Consider the following 13,029-nt stretch of genomic DNA (forward strand, 5'->3'; position numbering starts at 1 on the left):
CACGTGAACCTGAAATCAGCAACCAGTCAGTACCTTTGGCAAGCTCACGGGGGTATGACAACATGTTAGGAATATTATTGCAACTCTATTAAATGAAGAAGTATTCAATTGAGGATGTCGATGAGGGAGAGAAGAAGAAGAAAAGAAAAGCTAGTTGAGGAACAAAAGAATTTTGATGTTGCGTTCGGTTTGGATGTATGGTCTAAGAATTTACAAACTGCCTATATGATTCGCTCGCTTCATCATATCTATTTCTTTTTTACTACCTCTTCTTTCATGAAGGTATAATCGTCACATTATTTTCTAACATAAAATATACACCTAACAGACGTTTAAAACATTGCCCATAAGTTAACTGAGATGGGTTTTGTTTGAGTAGTTGGTGACCTTCACAGTTGGCCAATTGTGGCTGACATGTGATCGATCGTATAAGGATATCTATTTAAAATAGTTAAGGCACTTCAAGGATGCCTCTAGATTTATTCTGTTTAGAAGATCGGGTTGAATAACAAGTTTTGACTCCAACGGATATTTTGCATAGAAGACTTCAGAAAATGTGATTCACAAAATGATGTCAGATTTCAAAATTTAAGGCATGTTTTAAGTGCACTAAGAGATCTCGACACGTATCCTGAAGTGATACTATAATTTCATAGAAGGTAGAAGAAAGAATAGTCTACAATTTTCCTGTTCAATAACTCCATTACGCCCATCTCCAATCAGAGCAATGATATCCTCAATAGACAGAATTGTTTTATTTTGGGTACATATCTAAACACACAAAAATTAAACATTTTCTCATCCAACATATAAAATGGTCCAAAAGTGCATGCAGTGGTTGAGTAGAAACTAATGTTACTTTGAATTGATGAAGTGTTTATGTCACATCCCGGCCCGGGCGAGATCACTTCCCTAGCCCGGTCCACCACCGTAGCACGATATTGTCCGCTTTGGGCTCCGACCACACCCTCACAGTTTTGTTTCTGGGAACTCACACGAGAACTTCCCAATGGGTCACCCATCCTGGGAATGCTCTCGCGCGCTACTCGCTTAACTTCGGAGTTCCTACGGAACCCGAAGCCAGTAAGCTCCCAAAAGGCCTCGTGCTAGGTAGGGATGAGAATATACATTTAAGGATCACACCCCTGGACGATGTGGAATGTCACAATTTATCCTCCTCTTGAAGATCTACATATCTATTATAAACCAATCTTTAGTCTTGCAGAAAGTGATATGCTGACTCCAAATTCCCATACTATTAAAATTGATTTACAGTACAATCTGCAAATGTAGTTAAATTTAATGCTTCCCATCATTGCCATTTTTGCAAATCAAATCGTATATGCAGATTTATGGTACAACACATGATCGAATGAGATAGTTGTCTGAATACATGTTTGTTCTTTCCCTTTCAACATGTTTGGATCCTCACTTTTCTCAAACAAAAGATTAGACTTTTATGACTTCTTAGCATAGGGCTTAGGATTTTATGACTTCTTAGCATAGGGCTTAGGAGGTTTAACCAATCGCAAAACCACTAATAACATCTCTCGAATCATTCATTATGCATATTCATGTCATTTTAATATTGAACCTTTTAGGAATCTAAGTTCATCAAAGCGTAACTCCGACAAAATATACATAGCAAATTGACACTTAATTTCGCATGATACTTTTTTTGAGGAAAAACAACGAAGAAAGTCATTGGGTTACCATAGTCAAGCGCTCTCATTTGCCTTGAAATGGGGGTACTACCATAGACACATATATTATATATACTAAAACCCAGTTGGGTTCCAGCACTGTTCAGCAATAGTAAAAGGGCGGAAATGCCCTCGGTTTCTTCCTTGCTTCCCGTATTGTTTACGTTTTGCTACAGTATAAAATCCATTTTACCCTCATTTGCCACGCGTGTACTTCGCGAACCGCAACCTTTTTCCTCTTCTGGATTCTTCTTTCCATCTTTCTCTCTCTCTCTCTCTCTCTCTCTCTCTCACGCCCTTTTGTTTCTCTCAAACCTCTCTTTGCCTCGCTCGCTCTCCGATCTCCAGAGAACCTCTCTTTGCCTCACTCTCCGATCTCCAGTTCTCTCTGTGTCTCCTTTCTTCCAGAAAACAGTTAGTCAAATTTGTTCAGATCTTTTTGTCGGGGGCTACAGATGGCAGCGCTCTCTTGCTGAAAATAGTGGTCTCGATTTAAAGAAAATTTGAAGCCCATAAAAGATCGTGTTTCCTGCTGCCGATTTGTTGTGGGTAATTCTCTGCTTTGAATGTTATGTGCTTGGGAGTGTAAATTTGGATTTATAAATGGGTTTTTTTGTTCAAATTTTTTGGTTGTGATTTTGGGGATTTTGTTTGTAGCTTCGGATTCTGGGTGATGATGGTTAATTTGGTTTTGCTTTCGGTTTCAGGAGATCGGGTTTTTCGAATTTATGACTTTTCTTTGAAGCCTGCGAAGACCTCTGTGTTTAAGGTGAGTGCTTTTGAAATTCCACGGTTTTGATTCGACTTGCAGGCTGAGGTGTGATTTTAGATATGAAATTTTCAGGCTTCAGATACCTTTCCACCGTTACTACCACCAATTCACCCATACCTCAGCTTTCTTTCCACGATTCCTCAAAACGTTCATATCGGTACGTACACTCAAGTCCGATTCTATTTGAAAAGATCGATTATTTTCCTTTTTTTTTTTTTTCAGCAAAAAGCACCATCTTTGTCTAATTTTTTTGAATTTTTCTCAAGAATTCTGGCCCATCGTTGAGATTTTCTGTATGGGTTTTGGTTCTTTTGGATTTGGAAGGAGATGGAGATCGGAGTTCGTTGCTATCATCTATTCAACTTAAATTTTTGGGGATTTGATTTGAATTTCTGGGTAGGCAAGTGTCACCTTTGTTCAACTTAAATTTAGTTTTTTTTTTTTTCCTCAAATTTATTCGATGGCATGATTTTTTGATCCTTACTAAATAGTTGTTAAGAAATGTTGAAATTTTTAATAGTTCTGAATCTTCTGATTTCTTCTGAATTTGTTTTTGTGTTTTACTATCATGTCTCATGCTTTCGAATATAATTGGGTAAATTTTCCCAAGAAATGGGTAATAAATGGAAGGCTCATAACATGTAATAGAAGAGAGTTATCAATGATGATAATAATATTTTACTATTAAGTACTTCAGTTGGACATCTCACAAGACATAAAAGCCCTGTAAGTTTTCTTCTTTTTCAAAGTGCATGTCTTTTTGGTGATTCTTTCAATGCTTGGACATCTGTTAATTTTGTGTGATTTTGCTTTGGATGGTTGTTGGGTTTGATTGGATTGCACACTTATTTAAAAATGGATAATCATTCTTCGAGTTAATGGCTGAATTGTAGGCTTGGCTTGATTTTGCCTTTTAATTTCCTCTAAAGTTGTAGGTTATAATTCAAATTATGGCTATCTTGAAGCATGTATAATTTTTGTTCTCTTTTATCAATTCAGAATAGGCGTGTGTGTGTGTGTGTGTGTGTGTGTGCATGTGTGATTAAAGTAATGATGTTTTTGTTTGAAATTTCGAAAGTGTTTGTTTTCCAGATTTTTAATCACTAATCTGTTAGAAGCCAAAAGATTCATATGCAGACAAAATGTTTGGTGTGTAAAGTTTAAAAGAATTCATTTTTATGAAAAAGATAAATAGGTAACTATAAGAACCTGCTTTGGTTATATTAACGGGGGAATGCAACTATAGCAATTCATTAAATGCGATGATATAATCTGATAGTATGGATTCTTTTAAAGATTTTTTGTGATTATTTTACAGTAAGTATGTTGAGTAATTTTCTGGAGAGTAAACCTTTTAGATTTGAATATGCAGCAATTAATGCACTAGAAGGATTCCTCTTTCAATGGTGATTTGTCTTTTTGACATATTCATTGCAAGGACAAATGAGAAGTAATCGGAGGCTGTTGTACCTTACATTAAGGTTCATTCGTTGTGTTATATTTGGACTTTATTATATAATACTGTCTATGTATGGTTTTTGAAACGGTGCTCAAAATTATCCTGTGTTCTTTTTGTATATACAGAGTGAACAGTTCATCCTTTGCGAAGGACAAAACAGGAGACAAGGTTTTTTACTCCATATGGGACGGAGAGGTTAGTTTGATTATGGTTACTTTTTTGGTTTAGTTGAATTGAAAATTGGTCATATTGAGTCGAATTTAATCATTTGCTTACATGGATTGAAATTACTGGTTCTATTAATGCTAATGACGGAAATCAACCCGAGTTCAAATTAAAACAATATGATAATTTTGGTTATGGTAAGAACTAAAAACTTAGTACCCTTTTTTTTTTTTTTTTATCTTTCCCCTTTTTGGAATTAAGAAATTAGGTTACCTTTCTATACCTTTTCTGTGATCGTTCACTGAAAATTTGTTAATTTTTTTTTAACATATATAAGGAAATATTTTTACTTTCTAGAATCCATTTCTAATGTTTAGAGTTTGCATGATTTTACATTGTCAAATAGTATATAAGTTTCCATGTTTAAGTGTGTCAGTGTGCTGTTGCACTACTTTAATTGGATGTGATAAAAGCTGACATGTTTTCATCAAATTGAAGTTTTTAGTAATGAGTTTTTTCAATGCTGTTATTTTTTGAACATATAAAACGATATCGTTATGTTCATTACGGTGAGAATTGGGAACTTAAAACACTATTTTTTTAGCTTTTCATTTTTTGAAGAAATTGAATTACTTTTTTTTTTTTTTTTTTTTTTTTTGTGTTTATATATATCTTTTCTTCATTCAATTAAGTATTACACCATTTAGTTTAAATTGCAAAGACAGATGTATGAACCGTATTTGATATAGAACGTTTTTTCAACCGTATTTAGTTTAAATTGCAAACAATATTTTCTCCTATTTTTCAACCATCTTTTATCTAATATAAATTTGTCATTTTCAATCTTTGTTATACATCTAAGATAGTGAGCCAAAACAAATCACAAAGGCAAACACACAACAGTTTGAAGAGGTGCTGTAAAATTGCTGAAAAAGGTAACAATACAAAATCCTTATTTTCTTCACGGTATAATTCTACTGTCATATAAATTCATTTCATGTGTTTCAATATTTTTCTTTCCTTGCCTAGGCTGCTTCCTCAACAATCAACAGAACTGGAGAAAACCTTTTAGCGTTGCAGTAAACTACTTTTCTCATATTTTGTTATTCTAGATAATACAATACAACTTCTGCAACTTTTGGTGTGTCTGCTGCATATATAAAATCTTTCATATGTAAAAATCATCATTTCCTTTTCAATGTAAATAATATTAATCTTTTATGTTATAGTCTTTAAATCTTTCAAACATAATCTTTCTTACAATTTTTAATCCCGCAGCAACGCGCGGGCTGCGGGCACAACTTTCTAGTCCAAACTAGACGCAACGACTCGTATTCTCTGAATGCATTGGTTTATCAAACACAAATCACACAGCCCTAAGATCATGTAGTACGATTTGGATTTTTCTTACGCATGCATACCGTACAAATGTAATATAGTTATTTGAAAAAAATACTCCAGCTCATCACTTGTAGCCATGTTTCTAACTGCTGCTTGTGTTTTATTAATTTTTATTCTCTAATCAAACATAAATCACATACATACTCCAAAAACCAAAAAGAAATTTCTGCAAAGGGAAAATTAGAACATCATACCACCATCAAACATTGCACAGAAGTCATCTGAAGAAAGCAAGCAGGAAAATTCTTTGAGCGTAGAACCGTCTATCTGCAATTAGTCAATACACAACCAAAAATTTAAAGAGGTCCTTTATGATAGCAATACAATCACCCATGCTAATTGAATATTCTGTAATGTCATCTAATATAGCACACGTAGAAAGAGCTTAAATAAAGATAAATGATTTAAACCTTCGACTAAGAAAATGACACCGGACAACGTAGGATTGTTTACATACTGCTCCCCTAGATAGACCTGCATGAAGGTTTATCCACCATCACAGGCAATTCATACCAAATAAATGCTTTAATGCCAGATGACAGTAATTTTAAATGCAAGAAAGCAACCATTTAATAAGCATGTAGAATTCAATTTCTTTTCACAAAACTGTATTGAATCAAGCAGATGAAATAGACTTCCATTTTGTTCGAGCAGAATTCAAAACCTAAAACTGGATATAAGAAAAGTTTATTGACATCTCAACTAACAACCTTTAGCTCCTATTCAAACATTGTGAAATCAGTTTCTACAATAAAACCCGCTACATGAGAGAAAATTTTGACTCAATTGGGTGATATTACATCTAACTAAAGAAACAAAAACAAAAGTATAGCAAATTATATACCTTAAAATGTCCAGCAACCAAGTTGTTCCTCGAACGACTCAAAGTTCTAAAAAAAAAAAAACGAAAAAAGAGGGTAAATCTATTAGCAATTCGAAGCCTTTTTAAAATTATTAAAAAACTGGAATAACAGTAAAGAAATTGGCAAAAAATCAAACCTACTAGTCATTGGTGACTTTCATATAATAAGCAACGTCCCATACCGCAGCCTCTGACGCCTATCCCAAAAATATGGAACTATAATATTCATTCCCACAGGCACCAAAACCACCATAGTTGTCTCATCCGTCCAAGCCGCAGAGCTATTCCTGAAAACCCATTACACCATTTTCCTAGCCGCCCCCTTTACTGCAACAAACCTCATCAAAATGCCCAATAACTGTTCCGGATGGCACACACCAATTTTTATCATGAGAAAAAAGCAACCCCAGACCCAAATTAAGCATTTCATAAATCCTATTTACTGAAAAGAATTTTTTTTTTGAAAGGTAAGGTCACCAATGCTATCATAGGGCATGAGCAGAGAGCGGTTCCAAAACTGCAAACAAAAGCCCCCAAAAGAAAAATCAAAATCACCCACATACACAATCCGAGGCTACAAATTAAAAACAAAAAGAAAATTTGAACAGAAAAACCATTTGTAAATCCAAAGAATTTCCATGTCCAATGCATTCTTTCTAATAATAGACGCAAAAGAAATAAATATACAGCCCTAAACCCTAAATCAGTGGAAGCAAACAGAGAAGGTCAGGTCAGCCCTAAGCCCTAAACCCTGTTTGGCAACTAAAACTACAAGTAAACTATGTGCCCGATCAGTTTTTTATCGACGAGGATTCGAAATTAATGCCTCTTTTAACATTGAAATGCAAAATATCATTAGAACACTTGATGCGCCTAATCATGTTAAGCTCCAAGTTTTGTCGAGCTGAAACACATGCACCAGTCTGCTCAAACTATAGAAGAACTGAATGCACCCTGCAGATCAAGTCAATAATAAATCAATTAAACAAACAGTTAGTGAATATCACTTCGATCTAGAAAATTCAAGGACCTTGGATAGTTTCACTTACAAGTTACAAGCTACAACTACAAAACAAACTAGCGTAAGAAAGTGGATCCACGAACGAATGCACCATTCTAAATCATCAATTTGAGTCCGATTATCACCAATATAAAAGTCAGTTTGGTTACAATTAGCACCAGTAAGGACATCAGTTTAATCTCGAATAAAGCTCCACCGCCAGTTTCAGCATTATTGTTCTCCACAACCTTGAAACCCATGATTGTGCTGATTCTTTATCGGGACGAGCCCGACAACACAAACAGGTAAACAAAAAAAAAAAATCAAGATTAAACTTGTGTTTGAGAGAGACAACATGAGTACGGTATGTATATGGAGGACGTACAAATAAAATGTGTCAGTTTTGGGGCTTAGTTTTTTTGCTTCAAGTTTCTTGTTTTGAGTTTCTCTCGTACTTGTTTTCTTTTGTGAGATGAAACCATAGACGTGAAAACCAAAGGGGAAATAAAAAGAAAACTCTTTGGCATTCCTAATATGATTGTTGATTCTCTTACAAGTTTTCTCGACTTGCTCTGGGCAACTTGTAAATTCATATTCTTTCTCTTTTCTTTTGTTCTTTAGTCATCAAACGTTTATATCGATTCACGATATAAACGGTCCAACCGCTAATAAAAATTTAGTTTAGCGACATTTCATCTTTATAATTCTAAAAGTTCAGTTCTTGTCTCATGGCTTAAATCGCTGAATACGAATATTGTCGGTAAGGTTGGTAGCATTGTTTCTTGTTACTTTTTTCTGCCTGATATGGTTTTCCGTATATTTTGGGTCCCTACAATTGTGATGTTTCCCATTTTGATGCAAAATGGAGGCATGGTACTTATGCTTTTTGTTTTGGAGAGAGAGTCTCATCTTATCTAATCAAACGTATCATGTGTCGATTTTTATTGAACATATATTTACTTTTTTAAAACGTAAACAATGTTCAATGGGTGAATGACGCCACTAAAACTATGCACACAATGCAAAAGAGAACCTCTTGTTAGTTTGACAGGTAAATCTGATTCAATCAAAAGAGAGAGATGACGTGGCTTAGTAAGCATTGGATAGATCATGCTTGTGGGAGTGGTAGGTGGTCTTGTTCATTGCTTATTGGCCATTGCTTGCTTTATTCCCTGATTTTCAAAAAATTATCGCATGGAACGGAAACATCAGGTTAATTGTTGGGTGTGTCAGTTTTATGTCAATTTTGATAAAATTACATGTATATGTACGGTAGGAATCAAATTGATGAACATCATACGTTATACAGAGCATGATGATAATTGATATTACTACGTAATACTCTAGCTATTAACATTAAAACATTTCGGTAAAATCACATCGTTCATCACGTTTTGCATCTACACGTAGGCAAACGTAAAGAATGAAATTGATGACTCAAGGATAAACCGCAAAATAATTGGATCACACTTTGGCAATACTGTATAGTACCACGTGTTGGAAAAGTTAGCTGTAGGATGTAGCCTACCACCAGGCTAAAGACATGAAGTAACATTATAGAGATTAAATTTATAAACCAAATTTACAAACTAAACGATATGTCACCAATAAAAAATGAGCACGCTTATTAACATTTAAATAATAATTTAATCAATAACTTTCACATTATTTAGTTAACAAAAAAAAATTAATTTACAAAATTAATCACCGTAACATTACTTCAGCGACATGCAATCACGTTACTGTCCGAGGGAGAGGAGTGGGACCAACTCAGTTCCCTCATCCTGCAAAATAACTGAACTTAACAAGCGCCACGCGTCCGTTAAATAATGACTAATTTCGTTTTATTTTTGTTAATTAATGAATATTACAGTTGCCCCGCAACTCACCCTCTTTTTCTGGTTGAGTGACATGAGGAAGCAGTCTCGTCTCACTTGATCAGCCACTCAATTCTGGGCAACTTTTCCCAAATGACGATCTTATCCTTCTTCACCAGAGCTTCAAGAGCTTTCGATGGCCACCCTTCTGCCTCGAAGCTTCTGTGCTCTGTACTATCAGGTTCTCAATTTTCTTGCTTACCATGAATTGGGTTGAAATATTTTCTATCATAACATATAAAGACACATTCTTTTTTAGTTTTGGTTATTTTTCGATGAAGTATCCGTGTTTTCCTAGTTTAAGCAAAATGTCAGCTCATTAACTCTGAATCTAAACTTTTCTTTGAATCTCGGTTTATCAGCCACCAGCCACTAGACTTTGTTTGGTTACTGAGAAAATAGACTCCAAACGTTTGTTTTGGAGCTTAGCTATGCTGAATTGATTTAATTTTCTCTCTGTTTTCTCAGCAACCAAACATGCCTTTTGAGATTGTTAATTCTTTTCATGTGATCTTTCACTATGGAAAAGAATCCTCACCTCTTAAGTTACCCTTTTGCTTGATTAGCTTGTAGGCCTACAATCACTTTACATATTCCAAGTAACTTGACATAGATCGACTACTAAAAGGGTCATGTTGAAGATTTACAGTAGTTTACTAAAGCATGTGTGTTTACCTTTTTGTTTTGTTTGAATTGTTCGATCCACATTGATAAGATCCAAATCTCTAAGCCCTTAATCAACCTGCAAGTAACACAGAGGATAGAGAGGAAGAGGGAAGGAAGACGAAGGAGCAGAGCTCCAAATATTTTTGTATTTAATTTCTTTCTTGTAAAATTCTGTTCTGATTTGTTTCCTGGGAGCTGGGCTCCTTTTATACAAACTCCACACCTTAAAATGCCAGCTGGCATATTTAACAATCCTTAATAATAAAAACAAAAGCATAAAACATGCAATTAACTCTCTAAATTACCGATTAAGACAATCACAATTGAGACCTATTTTGGGTTCATAACACACATTGTCATAGGCAAGCAAATGTAGACCAAGTGCATTATTTCTAAAAAAAAATGAAGAAAACTTCGCTCGCTTGACCTCATTCTCGATCATATTTTTTCTGTTTTGATTTCCATTTGGATTATTGCAGAAGTGGTAGGTCTCGTAGAGTATGCAGAATTGCAGTCCAACATTGGCCCTCCTATTGTCGATCCTAATCGTACGACAAATTAATGGAGATTGGTCTCAAATGGAGACATGCATTATCGCACTGTTCTTTTCTTTCTTAAACGATATACAAGTCGTGTGTGTTTAACTTTTATGTCATGGCAGAGATATGGAGAGATCCAATATTGGGGAGCAGAATGCGTCAAGATTGATGCAGCAAATAAAAATGTTTCCGTGCGGGCTAATTTTGACCAAAACTTGGTGGGAAATAAGGAATTTTCCCTTGAATATGACTACTTGGTCATAGCTTTAGGAGCACAAGTGAACACTTTTAACACCCCTGGTGTCAACGAGAACTGTCATTTTCTGAAGGCAAGTAAGATCGCTTGCGCAGGGAGAACCTGCTTTTGTGCAGGGAGAACCTACTCGTGGAAACTACGATCGCTTGACAGAAACGATGTAGCTGAGGCATAGTAATTGTTGGAGTAAATACGTTTTTACTTAAATGTTTAAATATTTGTGTTTTGCTTAATTACCAATATTATATACATAACAGCCAATTTATTTTGGTCTTATCAATTAGATAAGGAGTTATCTCCTCTTAAATATGAAGCGTGGGTTTCTTTTTCTATATAGAGAAGAAGATCAGGTTATTAAGCATATTCAAACCGTTTTGTCTTTTTCGTTTTGAATTTGCTTTATGTTTTGACTAATATTTATGTTAATAAATATTCAAACGTTTTGACAAATAATTGTGCTGAAATATTCAAACGTTTTGACAAATAATTGTGCTGAAATATTCAAACGTTTTGACTAATATTTATGTTAATAATCTGTAAAACAGCCCCTATGCATAGAAAAGTACAATCATCAGATGTACTATATATATATTCAAACCGTTTTGTCCTTATATATGCTATTACTTTATGTTTTTGGTTTTCCGTTTTGTCCTGCCTTCAAGCCCTCATTAATCTCTCAAATTCTCAACGTTTTTTTTATTCTACAGTATATATAGCAGTCCTTAGAACCAATGAAGGTATTTGAAAATATATATATATGTGCAGAATAAGTTTTGGTAAGCAACATATTGAGAGGGTGTGAGTTCGAAGGTTCTTCCACTATGCAAGGAAGAACTTTATCAGAAGAAGGTTTTGGGCTGTTTTATCCTAGGGATAACATGGTGTTTGCAAATTGCTTGCACACTTTGGGTAGAGCCGCGAAACTTCTTAAAGAGAGCGACTTAGTCCACGACTCATCCCAAGAATCATTCACTACCCAAGGCTTCTACATTTTTCGGGTAACTTCGTTTCTTTCTATTTCAGTATTCAACAATTTTAAGATGAATTCAATCTGCCATGCATCATAAGGAAAACTCTGCTTCTCAGGAAAATCTTGTTGAAGAGCAATTGATTGCGATGATATCAGAAATCAACCTAGTTGATGGATCCGAAGGGTGGTGGGTGGACACTGGCGCTTCTCGCCATGTTTGCTATGATCGTTCCCTTTTCAAGACCTATTATGTGGCTGAGGGAAGGAAGGTGTTGTTGGGTGATTCGCACTCAATTAATGTTGCTGGTACTGGAAAGGTGGAGTTGAAGTTCACTTCTGGAAAAACCATGATACTAAAAGATGTGATGCACACTCCAGCGATAAGGAAGAATCTGGTCTCGGACTTTCTTCTCAACAAGGCTGGATTCACTCAAACGTTTGTAGCAGATACGTATACTCTTACTAAAAATGGGGTTTTTGTGGGAAAGGGATATGCTACTATGGAATGTTTAAATTGAATGTTGATAAAATGTCTACTTCTACTTACATGTTGTATTCTTTTAATACTTGGCATGCTAGACTTTGTCATGTTAACAAACGCTTGGTTAAGACAATGATTACCTTAGGCTTTTTACCTAATTTATCTTTGAATGATTTTGAAAAATGTGAATATTGTAGTCAAGCTAAAATCACTAGAACTTCATATAAATCTGTCAATAGAGATTATGAAACACTTGACTTAATTCATTCTGATATATGCAAATTTGATAGAGTGTTAACTAGAAATGGAAAATGTTATTTTATTACCTTTATTGATGATTGTTCGAATTATTGTTTTGTCTATCTTATGAAAAATAAAAGTGAAGCTATTGACATGTTCAAAACTTTCTTGACTGAAGTTGAAAAACAATTTAATCGTAAGACTAAAAGATTTTGTAATGATAGAGGACAAGAATATGAATCTACTGAATTTGTTAATTTGTTTAAGTCTCATGGAATTATTCATGAAACTACTGCTCCTTATTCTCCTGAAATGAATGGTAAAGCGGAAAGAAAAAAATCAAACTCTTTGTGAATTGACTGTTGCTACTTTACTCAGTTCTGGAGCTACTTCTTATTGGTAGGGTGAAATTGTGTTGACTGTATGTTATGTGTTAAATAGAATCCCTAACTCAAAAACGAATATTTCTCCTTATGAAATTTGGAAAAATAAGAAACCAAATGTGTTGTATTTCAGAACTTGGGGTTGTTTAGCTTATGTTCATAAACCTGATCCAAAAATATCGAAATTGGCTAGTAGAGCATATGAATGTGTTTTTATTGGTTATGCATGTAATAGCAAAGCATATAGATTTTATG

At 34.6% G+C, this 13,029-nt stretch overlaps 2 long non-coding RNA genes across 15 annotated transcripts; both read left to right on the forward strand.

The window, feature by feature from the left end:
* The first annotated feature begins 1,916 nt into the window (after positions 1-1,916).
* On the forward strand, positions 1,917-5,327 carry LOC148694092 (uncharacterized). 13 transcript variants are annotated; one of them, XR_015966994.1, is made up of 8 exons: positions 1,917-2,252; positions 2,411-2,472; positions 2,548-2,632; positions 2,742-2,875; positions 3,848-3,956; positions 4,060-4,129; positions 4,962-5,034; positions 5,129-5,327. It is a non-coding gene; the product is annotated as an uncharacterized LOC148694092 (long non-coding RNA). The 13 variants fall into 13 exon arrangements; XR_015966995.1 differs by having other exon boundaries at positions 2,742-2,871; XR_015967004.1 differs by having other exon boundaries at positions 2,800-2,875.
* A 3,933-nt stretch (positions 5,328-9,260) lies between these two features.
* On the forward strand, positions 9,261-12,309 carry LOC148694093 (uncharacterized). Of its 2 annotated transcripts, XR_015966371.1 has the most exons (3): positions 9,261-9,420; positions 10,385-11,698; positions 11,787-12,309. It is a non-coding gene; the product is annotated as an uncharacterized LOC148694093 (long non-coding RNA). The 2 variants fall into 2 exon arrangements; XR_015966370.1 differs by having other exon boundaries at positions 10,385-12,309.
* The last annotated feature ends 720 nt before the right edge of the window (positions 12,310-13,029 follow it).

Source organism: Pyrus communis, chromosome 9 (genome assembly GCF_041283825.1).
Source record: "Pyrus communis isolate YQ-2024b chromosome 9, ASM4128382v1, whole genome shotgun sequence".
NCBI classification, from domain to species: Eukaryota; Viridiplantae; Streptophyta; class Magnoliopsida; order Rosales; family Rosaceae; genus Pyrus; species Pyrus communis.